This window comes from Microtus ochrogaster, chromosome 4 (assembly GCF_000317375.1).
Source record: "Microtus ochrogaster isolate Prairie Vole_2 chromosome 4, MicOch1.0, whole genome shotgun sequence".
NCBI lineage: Eukaryota > Metazoa > Chordata > Mammalia > Rodentia > Cricetidae > Microtus > Microtus ochrogaster.
In genome coordinates, this window is record NC_022011.1 from 27,522,577 (window position 1) to 27,541,270 (window position 18,694).

Below are 18,694 nucleotides of genomic sequence, written 5' to 3' on the forward strand. Positions count from 1 at the left end.
TGAAAGCAGGAGAGAGAAGCTGGCAGGGGGCAGGGGTTCTCAGAGGGTATTATGGGAACCTTAGGGCTCTGCAGAAACGGTAAGGAGCCTGGCCGATGGCAGGGCAAGAACTAGAGACTCAGCCTGTTTTCTCCGCCTTCCCACTGCTCTCCTTCCTGCTGCCCGTGCTACAGTCACTGCTGGGGCCCCAGGCAGAGATGAACATCTTTGTGAGAGAAGCTGAGGCCCTGTCTCTTCCTTGACTCTCCAGTTCTCTCCCTCCTCTAAGCCAGAATCCATAATTCTCTCTGCCCAGAGAGGGCTCTCTTTTCTTCATCGGATTTAGTCCTGTCTTAGTCAGGGTTACTATTGCTGTGATGAGACACCATAGCCAAAGCCACTTGGGGAGGAAAGGGTTAATTTGCCTTACAAATCCTGAGTAGCTCAAGGCAGACACTCAAACAGGGCAGGAACCTGGAGGACGGAAATGATGCAGAGACCATGGAGGAATGCTGCTTATTGGCTTCTTCCTCATGACTCACTCAGCCTGCTTTCTTATAGAACCCAGGACCACAGGTTCAGGGTGGGGGATAGCCTCACCCACAATGGCCTGGGCCCTACCCCATCAATCACTAATTAAGAAAATGCTCTACAAGTTTGCCTATGACCCAGTCTTAGGGAGGCATTTTCTCAACTGAGGCTCCCTCCTCTCAGGTGACTCTAGCTTGTGTCAAGTTGACATAAAGCAAGTCAGCACAAGTTCCTTAAGTTAACCACCCTCCCCAGAGTTCATCTCCCTCTCTTAGTTCTCTCTGGGCATGCAAGGTCCAGATGCCAATCTCGAATCCCTGATCAGGGCTCAAGCATGCACATGCATGCAGATCGAAATTTGATCCCTTAAATCCCATATGGTATTACATGCCTGATATTCCTATGCTGGGAGGCAGAGACAGGGATGAAGGGTGGGACTGTGTGTGTGTGTGTATGTGTGTGTGTGTGTGTGTGTGTGTGTGTGTGTGTGTGTGTGTGTGTGTGTGTGTGTGTGGAGGGTCGTCCCTTAGTCTTGCTGGTCAACCAGCCTGACTTGCTTGGGAATTTCCAGGCTAGTGAGACTTGGTGGGGGTGGTACATGGGGTTCCCCATCAGGGTTAAGATTAGGTGCTCCCTGACTGTCCAGCCAGGTCTGCTATGCCATGGCTATGTGACCCCAGGGCAGGTTTTCTTTTTTCTCTGGGCATCAGGGCAGCTGGGTGACTTGGCTTTGGAGCTCCCTGGTCTTTGCGAGTAGCAAGTAAATTATTTGACGCAGCACAGGGCACAGCACCTGGCATGCCACCATACAGGTGCAGGAGTTTTGATCCAGTTTTCTCTTTTAGCATCGTCTCTGTCCCTTCTTACAGCAGTGCATGCATCTCTAACAGAGTGTGAGTGTACACGGGCACCCAGGACGAGGCTACTATTGATTGGCGGTATATGATGCCCTGACCATGGCTGGTTTTGTAGGGAGAAAACCGCCTCAAACATGGTGCTTGCCGATTACTCTAGTGTAAATACTCCGGCCATATCAAGGGAACAGCTTTGCTCTACAGAGGGCTGGGAAGGCAGGTGCAGGGCAGACTCTTGCACCCCTGGGCTAATGGGTTCTGGGCATCACTGATCTGTGGCTTTCCAGCATGGACAAGGAAAGGCTCCCAAGATAGAATTCTTGGTTAAACCCTGACTATGCAACAGCTCTCAAGTCTTGACTGTGGACTCCTGTAAGGGGGCAGTGCCCTGTGGTGTCTTTCTGGGATTCTGATGGGCAGCTGGGGTGATGGTATGATCCAGAAAAGGCAAAACCCTGAGTGCAGTATTCAGGAAGGTTTGGTGGTGTTTAGCCACACCTAAGAGTGCTAGGCAGGTTCCCTCTTTACACCTCCTCTTCTCCCCAGGATCCATTGACCCCTCTCCTGGCTGTCCTCAGCTCAGCGGTGGCAGAGCCTGTTCTGCCTGGTTTGGGATGAGCACAGCCAGGCAGGCTCCCTTCCTGGACCGACTGTTCCCTCCAGCAGCGGATACACAAAGTGCTTCTCCCAGGCCACAGCGGGCAGGTACACCGTGGTCTCCTGAGCAGTCCAGCTGGGCTCTGTATTGGGCACTGTCACCTACATGGCCCTGAGCTTCAGCAGCTTGGGGAACACAACCTACAGGCAGCATTTGCCTCACCAGGGGATAAAGAAGAGTTTCAGGGGTGCCCTTAACATGGTGGCAGGAAATTTGGAGTCAGTGTCAGACTCCAGGAGAGGAGTCGGCTCAGGTGAAGATGTTGGTAGTGAGGGGATAGGGGTGCCAGACGGCAGGGGGTGAGGACTGTCACACCAGGAGGCCAGTACTGTGGACAGCAAGGTGCCTCCTAGTGATCACACAACCAGGGACTCAACTCTTGTGGGGTTTGAGTTCTGGCATTTCCTATACCCCTTCGCAGCACACCAAGAAGTATTTTGCTTTGTAAAGCTGCGGGGACATATTTATCATCTTGCCTGGGGAATCTTGGCCTCGAGGTGTTCATTTAATCTGCAATTGGCACCAGTTCTGCAGCAGCAGTACCTGCCCAGAGAGGCAGCTGCAGTGGCAGAGAGAGCTACGGCGCAGTCAATTACCACCTCAGCGCCTCAGCGAGCCTGGCCTGAGAGAAAACAAAGATGTTAAGCACCTGTCTGTAGGGATCAAATGGCTTTTTCCTCATTCTTTGGGAGCTTTGGGGGCTTATAGCATCACCTATCTTTTGTTTTGTTCTGGTCGTTTTTGGTTTTTTTAAGACAGGTTCTCTCTGTGTAACCTTGGCTGTTCTGGAACTCACTCTGTAGACCAAATTCAGAGATCTGCTTACCTTTGCCTCCCGAGTGCTGGAATTAAAGGTATCTGCTCCATATCCAGCTTTGTGTATCTTTTATTAATACTCGGTCTTGGTTCAGGGGTCACCAGTGCATAAAGGAGGCAGGCAGATGAAGGATGGGGGGAATTGAGAGCTATAAGGGCTAGAGCCTGAGGTCTCTAAGCGACGACAATGGTGGAGAATAAGGAGCAGGATGGGCAAAGCCTGGTGTCCACATTCAGCTACTGGAAAGGAGCAGATGGCGTGGCTCAGGGAACTAACATCCAACGTCTGTCTGACTGGTGTGGGTTAAACAGTGGGCGCCCACATCTGGAACTCTCCAGAGAAAAGACATGTAAACCAGGACTGAAGTGGGAAGTACCCGTGTGCCTTCACCTTCCAATGTTCCTGTCTTAGTTAGGGTTTCTATTTGCTCTGACCATGGCAACTCTTATGAAGGAAAACATTTCACTGGGGCTGTCTTACGGCTCAGAGGTTTAGTCCGATGTCATCATGGTGAGAAGCATGGTGGCATGCGGGCAGACATGGTGCTGGAGTAGGAGCAGAGAGTTCTACATCCAGACCGACAAGCAGCAGGAAGGGAGAATGGCACTGTGCCTTCTATGAGCTTCAGAAACCTCAAAGCCTGCCCCCAGTGACAGACACACTTCTTCCAATAAGACCCCACCTCCCAATAGTGCCACTCCCAATGAGCCTATGGGGGCCGTTTTTGCTCACACTACCACAATTCCCCCACCGGCTTGGGGGGTCTCTGGAGATAGCGATTTCCCAGTGTTCTTTAGGTGGCCCAATAGTCCTGGATCCCTCAGTTAGCAGGTTCTTTGCAGGCTTTCCTTCGTAGAGATAAGACTGGTCTGTCTTTGCCAGCCAAACCATCCAAAGTCACATGCCACAGCCCAGATTTGTCTCACTCCCCAAAGCGTGGTTCTGTTCCAGGGCCTCTCAATGCTTTAATCCACAGTTGCTCTGGAAGCAGCTTACCTCCCTGGGTTCCCTCAGTGAGGAGTGCAATGGAATTTTGACATGTGTTTCGTCTTTATTTCTATGAGAAGCATTTAAAAAGATTTTTTGTACATATTTTCATTAAATTTTCAAGATGTGGCTTGGCACAGCCCAGGGTGGCCTTTATCTTGCTATGTGGTCAAGACTTGAATTTCCTGATACCCTGCTTCCACCTCTCAGGTACTGACGTTATACGTGTACACAACCACACCAGCTAGATGTCCTCTGCCAGCTACAGCTGCCTCCTGGAGATGTAGAGAGGGCAAGTGGAGACCAACGGGACCGTGGGGTGCTAGGGAACTCATGGCTCCATGGTGTGGATGGTGCCTGGGTGGTGGACGTGGCTACCCTGAGCGCTCAGCTTGTGTCAGGTGGTCCCTGTGTCCAAAGCCAGGCTCTGTTTTAGTTCTTCATGGTGGGGTAGCCACCTTTGAGTCACCCATGGTCCTGTGAATGGCCCTTCAGCTAAGATGGACTTGGGTAAAATCCTTTATTTATTGTCAGTACCCTACCTGGGGTGAATAAATGTTTGCTCTCATGTCCCCAGGAATGTCACCCAACACCATTCCACACGGATTAGGAAGAGAAGGCCTTGGGTTCTGGGGTCAGGACTCAGGGCTTCAAGGGGCTTGGGTTCAGCTCTCTGGTGCCTGAGGCCCCTGCTGGGATACCAAAGGCCAGATGAGATCAAACTGTTGTGAACTGCAGTGCTTTGCCTGGCTTGATTTCCTATAACAGGAATGCTTGCTTTTGCACCAAACATGCAGACAGAATTCAAAATACAACTCAAGCCAGTACCTGTTGCCATGAGAGGATGTCCATACTATGTCGGGTAAGCAAAGAAAACAGGAACACAGTGAGCCAGGCACTAGGTGGCTTTCTCTGACAAGTCATCTTTCCTTTTTATCGCTCAGGCGTCTCCTGGAGACGTCTCCGTTCTGGACCCCTCCACCCTGGGTCAAGGTCCAGGTTGTAATTTCTGCTTTAGCAATCTGGACCAAGTTCCTTTGCGTCTCTGGAGCTGCTTCTTCATCTGTAAGGTGATAGGGGATAGAATCCGCCTCAGGGGGCTGTTGGAATGATGAATGAGGGCGTACGTGTAAACAAAGCATCCTGTTGGGCTTGAGATAAGCAGCCGGAGGCTCTTTTTTAAGGTATTTTATTAATAATTCTTAAAGAAGATAAATGCATGTTAGATGTTTCTGATATTTGATCGCAGGATTGTGTGAGTGCGTGTGTGTGTGTGTGTGTGTGTGTGTGTGTGTGTGTGTGTGTGTGTGTGAATGTGTGTACATGCGGTCATTTGTATTCGCCTCCCCAAAAGTACAAATCTCATTTTCTTGCTGGGAAAAAAACCTCCTGACTTGCTTCTGTACTTTTTTTTTTTTTCTTTTGAGAGCTGTTTGCTCTGGACACGTTCCGCCTTCCTGAAGGTTTAAAATCTAGGACAGAGCTTTTCCTCAGAGGGAGGGGGAAGGTCACAAGGAACATCGGCTGTCCTTGTCCTCAGTGTTCTAGATCGAGGACTTACTCGGACAAGACCGAGACAAGACCAGAGCAGTAAAGTAATTGACCTGATTCTCTCTTCCATCCAGAAGCCTCGTGCTCTGCTGAGACATGGAGCTCTTTATCATAAAAGGCAACGCTTTGCCCCGCTTGTTCTGCTGGCAATCAGAATGTTGGCTTTTGCACCCAATGTCCCTCCTAGGGAAATAAACTGGAAGGACACACAGGGACAATCTGGTGTAGACTTAAAGCAAGCCTGACTCAGGATTCGGTGCTGGAGGAAGTGGTTCCAGCAGAACTAGCAGGCTGTGGGGACAGCATGGGTGTGTTGTGGGGACAGACGACAATGTTCTCTGGGCTGCAGAGACAGATATTAGGGACAGACACCCTACAAAGACATGTTCCCACCTCCTCACCCACTCACCGTCCTAGGGCTTTTAGCCAGGCCCCACCTTCCAGTACCATCATCAAATTGTGAGCCCATTCATTAGGTCTGAGCCTCCACTCCCTTATGATGTGACCTACCAGCTGAGGACCAGGCTCTGCCATTTGAGTCTTTGGGGGAGATGACACTTCATGTTCAGTGTTGAATCTGAATACAGGCATCTTGAACTGGTAGCTTAAAGACCGCCTTGCCGTCCCATCCTTTCATGAGAGAAGAATTAATCTGTGGATGTATTTGCCTTCACTTCCAGAACTTGAGAGTAGAGGCAGGTAAATCTCTGTGAGTTCAAGGCCATCTTTGAACTACGTAACACGTTCAAGAATTGCTGTCTACATAGTAAGACCCTGCCTAACCCTAAGGTCTATGGCCGCTGTTCAGTTCTGGACTGCAAAACTTGTCTCTGTCATTTGGAATTCCTGTGCCAGAGGCCTCTTGGCACCTGTTCCTGTTGCTGTGATAAACGCCAGGACCAAAAGCAACTTGAAGAAAGGGTTTATTGCATCTAACAGCTTGAGGTCCATCATCCAGGGAAGTCAGGAAGTAGAAACTGAAGCAAAGGCCATGGAGGAGTGCTGCTCACTGGCTTGGTCAGCCTGCTTTCTTGGTCACTCAGGATTGCCAGCAGGGGTCAGGGGAACACTGCTCACAGTGATGGGCCTTTCCATATCGACCATCAATCAAGAAAAATGCTCCACAGGCTTGCCTATAGCTGGTCTGGCGGGAGCTTTTCTCAATTGAGCCTGTCTCCTCCTTTGTATCAAGCTGACGTAAAACTAGTCTGCACATTTCTCCAAGATTCTGACCTCCAGGCTGCACACCCCCACCCACCAGCCACCATCCACTCTGGGGAGAATTTAATTGCTTTCCTACCTAGCACCTTGTAAAGTCTGCAGGCACAGAGGGCTTTGAAGATTAAAGTATGAAATGAAGTTAATTATTTAAAGACACATTTGAAGTGGGGCAAACTGAACTTCGATTAAAAAACAAGAAGTCTAAATTGCCAATTACCAGTAGCAAGCTCTTCTTCACATGTGGCAAACGAGCAGGGGCTTATCTCTACGTCAGGTGTTCTGACTGGCACACCTTGACTCGGGCATGTCATTCCAGTTCTGTAAGGAAACCTAGGCACAGAGAGGTTGGGTGCCTCGCCTAGGGTAACTCAGTTTCAAAAGGCAAGGACAGAGATTTGAACCCATATCTATATTCCTTCCTCAGGGTACTATTGGGATAGAAAGATGTATTTGTTCCTGGAGAAATCAGTCCCCAGGGCTCTCTATGACTCAATGTTCCTATGCCCATTGCTTCTATTTAAGACTAAGAAATAAACTGGGCGGTGGTGGCACACACCTTTAATCCCAGCACTCTGGAGGCAGAGGTAGACAGATCTCTGTGAGTTCAAGGCCAGCCTGGTCTACAAGATTTAGTTCTAGGACAGGCACCAAAGCTACAGAGAAACCCTGTCTAGAAAAGCCAAAAAACGAAACAAAACAAAACAAAACCAAAAATATAAAAAAAAAACAAACTGAGAAATAACTATTTGTAATTGATGAGAAAGAAAATTGGGTTCTATGGTATCAACGAGGACACTTAAGCTATCTGAAATTACAGAAACAGCTCACTACAGCTCTAGTAGGACATGGTCCATTAGTCATGGATTCAATTGGTGAGGATGTCGCTAGGAGGGGCCGTTTGGGTGCTTCTCTTTCCAGCATCCTGCTGGGCCTCGCTCTGCGGAGCATTGTGTTTCCATCTGGGCACAGCACCACCAAACCTCATTATCCTCTCTGCTCACTGTTATTAAACACCCAGCATTGATGAGATTTTCTGGAGGCCAAAACAGTAACTGTGGCTTAATGGGGGACATCTGCGAGCCCAATTAAACGCCGAGTGATTGCAGAGACCCTCGTGCAGCCCAGCTCTGCTGCCTCCCAGCAGCAGGCAGTTTTCTTCTCCGTGGAGGCCCCCTTCTTACCCAAGCCTTCCCTGAGGCTTCCTTCCTGTGTGACACCGTGGAGAGAAGATGCCAGGTCAGTGGCAAACATCCAGCAAGCTTGTAGACTTGGAACTGCCGCCAAGGGTCGTGGATTGAAAGGCAGCTCCCACATTATGTACCTGGAACCTCAGTGTGTTTATCTCTTCTAGAAAACACCTCGAGTAACATTTGACCAACTCTCTGGGTACCTACTTGTCCCATTAAGTTGGCATACGGAATTAGCGGCTCAAGGTAGAGTGCCACACACAGCCTGAGAGCCTCCCACTCAGCGAAGGTCAGGGCCTCACTGTAGCACAGACTACATGTATATATGGTATCTCTGTTTGTGCATGCTGTCTGTACATATGGTTTATGTTACAGTGTATTTATGTATGGTGTGTGGTATGTATGTGTGTGGTGTATATGTATGGTGTGTTTGGTGTACATGTAGGCATGCATGGTGTTTGCATGTGTTTGTGTGTGTGTAGCATGCACATGAGTGTACATATGCACATATCCCTACATATCCATGCAGAGGCCAAAGTAGGACCTCAGGTGTCTTCTTCTGTTACTTTCTGTCCTACTGCTTTAGGACAGAGTCCCTCACTGAGCTGGAAGCTCAGTGTGCCAGCTAGGCTAGCCAGCCAGCCAGCTCTCATGACCCTTCCTCCAGTGTTGGGGTTTCATGATGTGGGATTTCCCTTTGTATGTTGTGAATATCATTGGTTAATAAAGGAAGTGCTTTGGGCCTATAGCAGAGCTACAGGGGAATAGAACTAAGCAGGGAAAACTAAAGTGAATGCTGGGAGAAAGAGGGCGGAGTCAGAGAGAAGCCATGTAGCCCTGCTGGAGACAGACACTGAAACTTTAGTCCATAAGCCACAGCCATGTGGCAATACACAGATTAATAGAAATGGATTAAATTAATATGTAAGCCAATAAGAAGCTAGAGCTAATGGGCCAAGCAGTGATCTAATTAATACAGTTTCTGTGTGATTGTTTCGGGGGCCGAACAGCCGGGAACCAACAAGCGGCCTCCTCAACAGTTTCAGGCACATGCCAGCTATGCCCAGCTTTTACCCATGTGCTGGGACTCAAATTCAGGTCCTGCTGCTTTCAAACCCAGGGTCATCTCTCCAGAGCACCAAGGTGTCTATGTAAAGAAGAATGCCCACGTGTTTCTCTCCCATGTGTCCTTCAAGTATTTCCCGGCTAGCAGTTTATTAACTTAGTGACTTCTTCCTGGGAGGAGACACTGGCCAGCACCTGGCTGCCAGGCCTGCCTGCAGCTCTCTGGAATATTCCTGAACTCCTACTACCCTATGGGAGCCCGGTTATCATTCACCCCATTCTCCAGATGAGGACATGGAGGTCCAGGGAGACTGGATACCCCTGTTAGGCTTTTGCAAGTAGTATGTGAGCTTGAGAATTTACTTGTACACCAGCCTCATCAGAGGGGGGGGGGAATAGGGGATGAGGTCCTACCTTCCTTAGTACAGCTAGGCAACCCTTAAATCCAGGACAGGCCCATGTGGGCGTGAGGAGCAAGAAGCATTGGCTGCTGGGTGCAGTCGGTCTGCTGCATGGCTTCTCTGGCCTCAGTACCCCACCAGCCATTTCTGTTTGTTTCTGTCCCCCAATGCCTCCTTCACCTGACTACAGAGAACCACCTGCTCCATCCCCATCATTGGTGCCCTGTGTGGGCACCAGCCTTGGTTTCCTGCTGCTCCACCCGGCCATGCTCCCAAGTGAGACAGGCTGGGTTAAGCGCCTCTGGATTAGGGAGGTGCTAATGACCTAATATCTCAGCTGGGGATTTGATTGATCCCACAGCGCAGCAGGAGAGGCTCCCGCTGATTTCTCTCTCAGATGCCACCACTTCAATTATGCTAAGTCCTCATCAAGAGAGAATTAGGGGAGATAAAAGGCAAGCGCTTAGGGATCCCGTGGACCACCTGCTACACAGCTGCATAATATCCATTCTCAGCTGTCACTTGCCATGGCAAGGTGTCACTGCCAGCCCTCCCTAAAGTCTAATCTTCCCAGGGCTCATAAGCCCAAGTTTTAAGTGACCTTTTACCCTCCAGACTTCTATTTCTTTAACTATTGGTTCCAGACAAAGAGCAGGCAACTCCTTCCTGTTTCCACCTTCCCCCAACTTTAAGGGTTCCCCAACTATACAAGGCTGGGATGGATGCTGGACTCCGGACCCCACTCCTTGCTTTCTGATGGATATAAGGGTCTGGCTCATTTACCAGCTGCAAAGAGTACCAACTTACCAATGGTATCTCTGAGCCTCAGTTTCCTCAGCCAGAGAATGGGGTGAATGGTACCTTGGGAAGTTTCCATGAGGTCACTGAGGGAGCTTGAGACATCTTAAAACTCACCGAGGCCCACAGGATTTTGAATGTCAGTCTCTAGGCTATCCACGTTCCTGAAGAATATGTTCGAAATGTTCGACAATGACTTGATAACATCAATAGCTCCTGTTTTATATTTGCTTGTTTGCTAAGACAGAGTTTCTCTATGGAGCAACCTGGATGTCCCGAAACTCACTCTGTAGACCAGGCTAGGCTCAAACTCATAGAGATTCACCTGCTTCTGCCTCCTGAGTGCTGGGATTAAAGGCATGCGCCACCACAGCCTGGAAATAGCTCTTATTTTAATAGTGATTGGAAACACAATTATGTGCATACATATTTGCTTTTAACATAAACTTGACCTCGAGAAACCTAGTAAATCAGAAGTTAAAATAGCTCAGCCATGACAGGATTCAAAAATACAGTTTGGAAAGGGAAGCATGTGACCAGTGTGACAGGTCATTTAGGGCCAGAGCGTGTCTCAGAATGCATACTCATCTAAGGTCAGGTCTCAGGTTTTGTGGGGACATAGCAGGGCTGGACCTCTGAGGACTGATATTTCCATTTAGACTCATGGGTGGTAGGATAAGAAGCTGATGGTACAAGTCAGGTATCACGGGGCACAGCAAAGAAGATGGTGGTTCAAGGCCAGCCTGGTGATGTGAGATGTTCTCTCAAAAGAAAGAGAGGGAGAGGAGGAGGAAGGAGGGGGGAAGCAGCTCCTGGGGCTGATCTCATTCTTAAGCAGGGAATGTTCAGGGGAGTGAATGAGTTTTGGGAAGGGATGAGCAACAGGCTGAGTAGGTAAGCGGGGCAGCTGCAGTCACTAAGCCTGGCCCCGGGACAGCACGCTTTCCTGGAACATGTCTCGGGATCCCGCTACGTACCCAACAAAGGCGTTACTGGAGACCCCCTTCTTACCCTGTTTGTGGCACGACTCAATTTGCAGACCAAAGAGGAAAAGTTAAAGGAAGTCTTCTCCCGCTACGGCAACATCCGGCGGCTGCGCTGGTTCGGGATCTAGTGACCGGCTTTTCCAAGGGCTACGCCTTCATCGAGTACAAGGAGCGGGCCCTGCTGAAGGCCTACCGTGACGCCGATGGCTTGGTCATCGACCAGCACGAGATATTCGTGGACTATGAGCTAGAGCGCACCCTCCGTGGCTGGATCCCTCGGCGACTGGGTGGAGGGCTGGGTGGGAAAAAGGAATCTGGGCAGCTGAGATTCGGGGGCCGGGATCGGCCTTTCCGAAAGCCCATCAACTTGCCCGCTGTCAATAATGAATAATGAAGAAGGGAAAAGAGAAAGGAGAGAGCGATCTCGATCCCGGGACAGACACTGGGACCCCAGGCCCAGGGAGCGGGACCATGACAGGGGCTGAGAGAAACGCTGGCAAGAGAGGGAAATGGCCAGGGTGTGGCCTGAGAATGATTGGGAAAGAGAGAGGGAGTTCAGGGAGGACAGGGCTAAAGGCAGGGACAAGAGGGACAGAAGTAAGTAAAGCCAATGGCAGGCCACAGAAGCCTACCCAGAGGCCCAGGCCGCCATCAGACTGGGGCAGCTCCCTGTCCAGCCCAGAACCCAGGCTCACGCAGACCTAAGAGAGGCTGTGCTTCTGCAGTATTGAGGATTGAACTGGAGAGCGTGAGTGTGCCAGGCAGGTGCCCCACTGCGGGGCACAGATGGGAGGGAAACCGCATGAGAAATCACCTGTCTGGTGCTTGAACATGCTTGTCAGCCCAGCTTCCGGAAACGGAGGTCAGAGTAAAGGTGGTAACAAAGAAAAAAAAATCAGAAGGCAGCATCAGATTCCCTGGAACTGAGTTGCTGGTGGTTGCGAACCTTTATGTAGATGCTGAGAACTGAACCCGGCTCTTCTGGAATAGCCCAGTCTGCACAGCTTTACGTGCCACAAATCCACTCTGTTGGAGCCTGTGACTCAGTGGTTTGTCATCAGTATATTCAGAGTTGTGCAGCCAACACCACTGTCTGTCTGGGGACAGTTCTATCATGTCAAAAAGAAAACAGGCTCCTGTTTGCAATAACTCTGCAATGATAGTCCCTGGTCCCCAACCCCAGACAACAGTGTACAAATAGAGGTTGTACCCAAACAAAAGTCATTATTGAAATAGCCTCAGTGATATGGGGTGTGTGGGGGGGTAGATATGGGAGGAGGCTTGGGGGGAAGCTCAGGCTGAGCTCTTGGGCCACTGTCTGGAATTCATCTGCCCTGCATAGACTGTTGGTTTGGGGGACAGTGATCTTGGCAGTTTTTTCAGCATAGCAGCCCTGCTTTTTAGTTTTCCTGCTTCAAGCAGGCCTAGGTCAAGTCATGGCACAATGAGAATTCAAATATGGATGTGCTTTGTAGCCAGATAGGCGCAGGCCAGGCTTCTTTTGCAACCACGATACAGCTGCCCTGGAAAACATGTTCACATCTGGGTGGGGTAAGTGCTTTGAAGCTCAGGGTCTCCAGAGTCTATTTTTCTAGGGCATAGAAGGCATCATCCTGCCTGGTGTCATGTGCCCAGCACCACATGGGCCACAGACACAGAGGACAATACCAGGAAGGAGCAGAGAACTGTGCTCCCGGGTCACCTGGGGATGAGAGGGTGGCCTGGATTTAAGTCACAATGCATAAGGTTGTATACTGGTCCCACTCCCTGGTGGCCATCTTGTCTGGGGAGGTCACCTACAGTCAGTCCTCACAGCAACCCTGGAGGGCAAGAGGCACTGTTTCTGCTTCTCAAATGGGGAAACTGAGGTTAAAGATGAACCAATGACTGTGCTAACCTAGAATTCAGAAGCCCTGGGTTCCATCCCCAGCACAGAGTAAGACCTGGCATAGTGGTGCCTCTTTTAATCCCAGCACTTGGTAGGTAGTGATGGAGAATTAGAAGTTCAAGGTCATCCTCCACTACCTGTTGATTTCCAGTCCTGCCTGGGCTACATGAGACCCTGTCTAAACAAAAATCCCCAAATAAAGATAAACCAAGCCAGAGGCCTGAGTTGTCCATGGCTTCCAATGCTGGGGCTCCGTGGCACACTTCCTTGCTGATGTCCCTGGAGCTCCTCACACTGGAACTAAGCTATGTTGGGGCTGAAGGCTTAGGGTAGCCTCTACCCACAGGGCTTTGTCTGGAGGCGTTCAGCATGTGCTTCTTCCCAGCGTGGCTGCTTGGTATTGAGAGAGATAAACTGATTTTCCCAGTCCTTCATGCTTCCTTCCTTTATTTTTCTCTTTTTTAAAGATTTATCTATTCATTATGTATATAGTGTTCTGTCTGTATGTGTGCCTGCAGGCCAGAAGAGGGCACCAGATCTTACTACAGATGGTTGTGAGCCACCATGTGATTGCTGGGAATTGAACTCAGGACCTCTGGAACATCAGGCAGTGCTCTTAACTGCTGAGCCATCTTTCCAGCCTGCTTCCTGACTTTCTGTTGATCAGAGGAAGTCATGAGGCCAACCCTGGAGGAGGGGGCCAAACAAGGCTAGTGCCCAATGCCAGGATTGGCACATGTGTGCTGCCGTGTCTGTGTGCTTGCGAATGTGCACAAACGGTTAAGAAGACACCAGGCTCAACCACCCACTGCACTTGCTGGGAGCAGAGGCGGTTGCTGAGGCCCTGTGCCCCAGTCTCCTCGATGATCAAATGGGGGTGGCATGAATCTGTTAGTCTCACTTCCTGTATGAACCCATTGAGTTCGCCTGGAAAACATTGAGTGCCGACTCCAAAGGAGAAAATTCTGGAAGGGCAGCTGCTGTTGTGATCTTTGCACTATGATGATGATAATTACTGTGGATCTCCAGGCTAGGGGGCGGAAGAAACAGGCCGCGATTTCCAGCAATTTCCAGCCCCTGCTGCTCACAGGGCAGGAAAGAGGCCCTGATCAGGAGGTAGAACTGGGTGGTCCCAGGCCCAAGGGACAGATGGTCACCAGGAAAGGACTGGGGTTTCTTTTCTTTTCTTTTTCCTTCAGTTTTTTGAGACAGGGTTTCTCTGTAGCTTTGGAGCCTGTCCTGGAACTAGCTCTTGTAGACCAGGCTGGCCTCGAACTCACAAAGATCCGCCTACCTCTGCCTCCAGAGTGCTGGGATTAAAGGCGTGCACCACCACCACCCGGCTGGGGGTTTCTAAGTCTCTCAGAGCAGAGGTGGGCCCCTGACTGAAGTTCTACTGCAGATTGCCAGGCTGTGGCTGAAGGAAGCAGGGGTGAGACAGGCAGTCAGTGGGCAAGGCCTTGTGCCTTTGCTGTGGGGGCAGATGGGAGCAAAGGCTGCCCGGAAACTGCTGTGGCCCTGTGGTGTTTGGTGGTCTTGAAGGATGGAGACATCCTGCGATCCCCTTGGGGCTCAGGTCTGGGCAGCAGGGTAGATCCTTCAAAAACATGGATGATGCGGAAGGGTCACTTTGGGCGACTCCTGCTGGGGAAATGAGGTTGCTAGGTGGTGCAAGTCAGATGGGGCTTCAAGAGAGGAAGACATTCCCTAGAGCAGCAGCTCTCAGCCCCCCCCCCCCAATGCTGTGACCCTTTAATGCAGGTCCTCATGTTGTGCCGGCCCCTGTCTTAGGGTTACTATTGCTGCGATAAAACACCAAAAAGGCAAGTTAGGGAGGAAAGGGTTTATTTGCCTTACACTTCCACACTGTAATCATCACTTAAGGAAGTCAGGACAGGAACTCAAGCAGGGCAGGAGAGGCCATGGAGGAGTGCTGCTCACTGGCTTGTTCAGCCTGTTTTCTTATAGCACCTAGGACCACCAGCCCAGGGATGGCACCACTCACTGTGGACTGGGCCCTCTCCCACTGGTCACTGCCTTACAGCTGGATCTCATGGAGGCATTTCCTCAGCTGAGGCTCCTCCCTCTCTGACGACTCTAGCTTGTGTCAAGATGACCTACACAACCAGCCAGTACACCCCCAGCCATAAAACTACTTTGTTGCTACTTCATCACTGTAATTTTGCTACTGTTATGAATTGTAAAGTAAATATCTGATATGTATGATATCTGATACACCACCCCGGGGTCACTACCCACAGGTTGAGAACTACTGTCCTAAAGGAAGAGACTAGAAACAGAGATCCAGGATGAGAGAACGGCAGGTACTGATACTTAGAGGCGAGGTAGTGGGGATGCATGGGGCCATGTGGCTGGAAGACTTTACGTGGGAAGCAAGCACAGGGTGAGAGAGGAAGCTAATGAGGTGGGCTGGCATCAGGAAGGGAAGGTCCCTGAATGTCTGGGAACGGCTAACCACAGGTGTCTGAGTGTCAACCAGGGAAGCAACAGGCACAAGTGTGTTGGATGGAGGTCTGTGCACGGAAGTTACCACTGCCTTTGAACAGGGATTATCCAGCTCTGGATGGAGAGGCTGAGTGAGTCGCTGCCGCATGGGGAGCCAGCACTGGGGGTGGGGGTGGGGGGAGCTCAGTAAATATGGATGGAGTTAAGACGATTACGGCTTTGAGGGTCGGAGGTGCAAACAGCTAGGGCCTTCTGTCACTTGACGATAAAATCTATCAGAAGGTGGAGCAGCCAGATGTGCATGCACATACACGTGCATACACACATGCACTGTGCAGTGTCAGCTCACACACACAAACACACACACTCTATGCAGCTTCAGTTCTCACACACACACATGCATACATACAAACATGCACTGTGCAGTGTCAGCTCACACACACAAACACAATACACTCTCTGCAGCTTCAGTTCTCACACACACACGTGCATACACACATGCACTATGCAGAGTCAGCTCTCTCTCACACACACACACACACACTCACACACACATGCACCATGCAATGTCAGCTCACACACACAAACACACACACTCTATGCAGTGTCTGCTCACACGCACACACATGCACTATGCAGAGTCAGCTCTCTCTCACACACACACACACTCACACACACATGCACCATGCAATGTCAGCTCACACACACAAACACACACACACTCTATGCAGTGTCAGCTCACACACACACATACACACACACACACACACACACACACAATGCCGTGTCAGCTCAGTGATCATGGAGAATTTTGTAGCTATCCTTCCTGCATCTGTCTGCCTGTCTGCTCTCCTCTCTTTCCCCTCCCTCCACCCACCGCCATCCACCCGCCATCCACCCGACTCTCGTCTGCCCACTTTCCACCCATTGGTTCTTCACCTGTCTACTCTCCGCCACCCATCTGTCTTCTGTCCATTCTCTGTCCGTTCAGTCATCCACCACTCCATCCTTCCATGCAGAATTCCAGTAAACTGTCTTCCCAGCCACCCATCCTCCCATCTCCCTACTCTCTCATCTACCCACATTATCTTTTCTATATATTTATTTATTTCATGTGCATTGGTATTTGGCCTGCATGTATGTCTCTGTGAGGACGTCAGATCCTCTAGAACTGGAGTTACAGCAGTTGTGAGCTGCCATGTGGGTGCTGGGAATTGAACCTGGGCCCTCTGAAGAGCAGCCAGTGCTGTTAATGGCTGAGTCACTTCCAGCCCCACCCACATTATCTTAATTCATCCTTCCAGCCACATCTTTGTTTTCTACCAGATCTTCCATTTTCCTGTCTAAGGCAGTGGTTCTCGATCTGTGGGTCACAACTCCATTGGGTCGCGTATCAGATTTTACATTATGATTCACAACAGTAACAAAAGTACAGTTCTGAAGCAGCAATGAAGTAATTTTATGGTTAGGGTCACCACAACATGAGGAACATGATGTATCAGCATCAGGAAGGCTGAGAACCTCTCTTCTAAGGGAAGAGATTTCCACCCATCCATCCTTCTGTCCAACCCTTTTCTTCCTTTCTCCCCATATTTCTGTCCTTCCATGAATCTTGTCGTCCACCATCCTTTAATCCATCCACCCCAATCACCTGATATCTGAACATCTGCTATCGTGCACACCCTGAGCCTTAGCGAATCATAGGACACAAGGTAGGCAAGGTCCCTGTGCTCCTGCGGCAGAGAGGAAAACCCAGGAGTCCTGAGTGCTGCGCAGAGAATTGAGGTGTCTGGGGAGGCCTCTGACAGGCAGCATTTGTGCTGATGCCTCCATGATAAGAAGGAGGCATTAAACTTTCTTCCTAGCAGAGGAAGTCATTCTTGGCAGAGCATTCACTCGGGCGCATTTCCTCGGGAGAGCGTTCATGTCTTAGAGCAAAGAGAAGGCACTGGGGCCTTTGCAGGACCTGGGCCAGGCTAAGGGGAGAAAGCAGTCAGTCTGAGGACAGAGGAGCTAAGTCTGGAACCTTGTCTGTCAAGGACACTCAAGGTGGAGGACCCCTGGGGGGGGGGACTCCTGGCCGGCACTTGGAGTGTCTCCAAACAAGGCCTGACTTCCTCACCAAAGTCATGTGATCCTTTCTTACTGTTTTAACTGTTCGAGGTAGAGGCTTAGAGAGCCTGGAGCTATCACACTGTTTGTAGCTCTAGAGTTCAGTGTGTGAGGGGTCTCACAGCTGGAGTCGGCTGGTTCCCACTGGAGGTCCACTGTGTCCTCCCAGCTCCTAGAGGCTGCCTCTACTTCCTTTACAGCCCCTCTCTCCACTACCCAAGCCAGCAGCTGTGTCTTCCTCTCCGTGTCTCCAGCCTTGTGTAGGCTTCTCGGGCTTTCACATAACTGTGCTATTTCCCCTTCCTCTTCTCCCCTCTTGCCCCCCGCCGTGACTCTTGGGACTACAGTGGGCCCTCTTGGATCAGGCAGGGCCATCTGCTCCATCTAGGCCTCGGCTTAATCACACCCGCAAGCCTCCCTGCCGCCTTTGTGGCTTGAATCTGAACTGTCCCCTCGCGGGTGTGATTTAGAAATTGGTCCCTCCTAGCGGTGCTACTTTGAGAGGCCAAAGAGCCTCTAGAAGGTGGAACCCAGCCAGAAGAAGTTGAAGGTTAGACTAGGCCAGCCTAGTTCCCAATGTATTCTCTATTTCCTGATCTTCATTTTTCTTTGATAAATGGATCCTTCCCCCAGAAACAGAGGATACTGATTGGGTCCAGCAGGTGGCGGCATGAGCCGGCGCTACAGAGACCAAGGCTGGTGCCCGAGGCCCCTCACTACCCTCAGTGTGGGTGGGCAGTTCCTCTTCTCTCTTCTTTCTGCTTTCACCCTCTTCTCCAGCCCAGCTCAGCCTTCCACAACTTCAGCTCCACATACTACCAGGAAGCAGAGGTCCAGGGCACCAGAGTATCACGTGACAGATGTGCCCTGAAGAGGGCAGGCAGGGCTCACAGCCATCTATGTGGGTCTGGCCTGGTCAGTATAGCAGTTTGTTAACTTGCTTGTTTGGTACAAAGAACATTTTGTTGCCCTTGGAAGTCTTCTGTAGTCCCCGTAAGCTGTGTAACTTGGTGACAAGGGGTGGGTAACTCCCTCCATCTCAGGCCTCGCCAGCAAAGGGACACTGCAGGGTCATAGTCAGCCGCCAGTGATGCTTCTTTTTTTTTTTTTTTTTTTTGGTTTTTTCGAGGCAGGGTTTCTCTGTGGCTTTGGAGCCTGTCCTGGAACTAGCTCTGTAGACCAGGCTGGTCTCG

The 18,694-nt window shown here is 50.5% G+C and overlaps 1 pseudogene; it reads left to right on the forward strand.

Annotated features, from left to right (window-relative positions):
• Positions 1-95: 95 nt before the first annotated feature.
• On the forward strand, positions 96-11,907 carry LOC101996933 (annotated as a pseudogene).
• Positions 11,908-18,694: the final 6,787 nt, after the last annotated feature.